The sequence below is a fragment of the Sinocyclocheilus rhinocerous genome, unplaced genomic scaffold, assembly GCF_001515625.1.
Source record: "Sinocyclocheilus rhinocerous isolate Xijiao unplaced genomic scaffold, SAMN03320098_v1.1 C35186124, whole genome shotgun sequence".
NCBI lineage: Eukaryota > Metazoa > Chordata > Actinopteri > Cypriniformes > Cyprinidae > Sinocyclocheilus > Sinocyclocheilus rhinocerous.
Genome location: NW_015742276.1, coordinates 1 through 400, shown reverse-complemented (window position 1 = coordinate 400; position 400 = coordinate 1). Strand labels below are relative to the sequence as shown.

At 51.8% G+C, this 400-nt stretch overlaps 1 pseudogene; it reads left to right on the top strand.

The window, feature by feature from the left end:
* Positions 1-7: 7 nt before the first annotated feature.
* Positions 8-325, top strand: LOC107734737 (myosin-9 pseudogene; annotated as a pseudogene).
* The last annotated feature ends 75 nt before the right edge of the window (positions 326-400 follow it).

The window sequence follows — 400 nt, the reverse complement described above, 5'->3', positions numbered from 1 at the left end:
GTCAGACGCAGAGAAGTTCCTCTATGCCGACCGCAATACTATCAATGACCCTTTGGCCCAGGCGGACTGGGCCTCTAAGAAGCTGGTGTGGGTTCCCTCAGAGAAGCTTGGCTTTGAGGCCGGCTCCGTCAAAGAGGAGACTGGAGATGAGTGTCTTGTGGAGCTGGTCGACTCTGGCAAGAAGATCAAGGTGAACAAAGATGACATCCAGAAGATGAACCCACCCAAGTTCAGCAAGGTGGAGGATATGGCGGAGCTCACCTGCCTGAATGAAGCCTCTGTTCTGCACAACCTGAGGGAGAGGTACTACTCGGGGCTCATCTATGTAAGTCTGTCTGAACTGCGCATGTTTGTGGTGTTCAAGTTCCGATATTGTGCATGTACTGGCAGGTTAACAAAT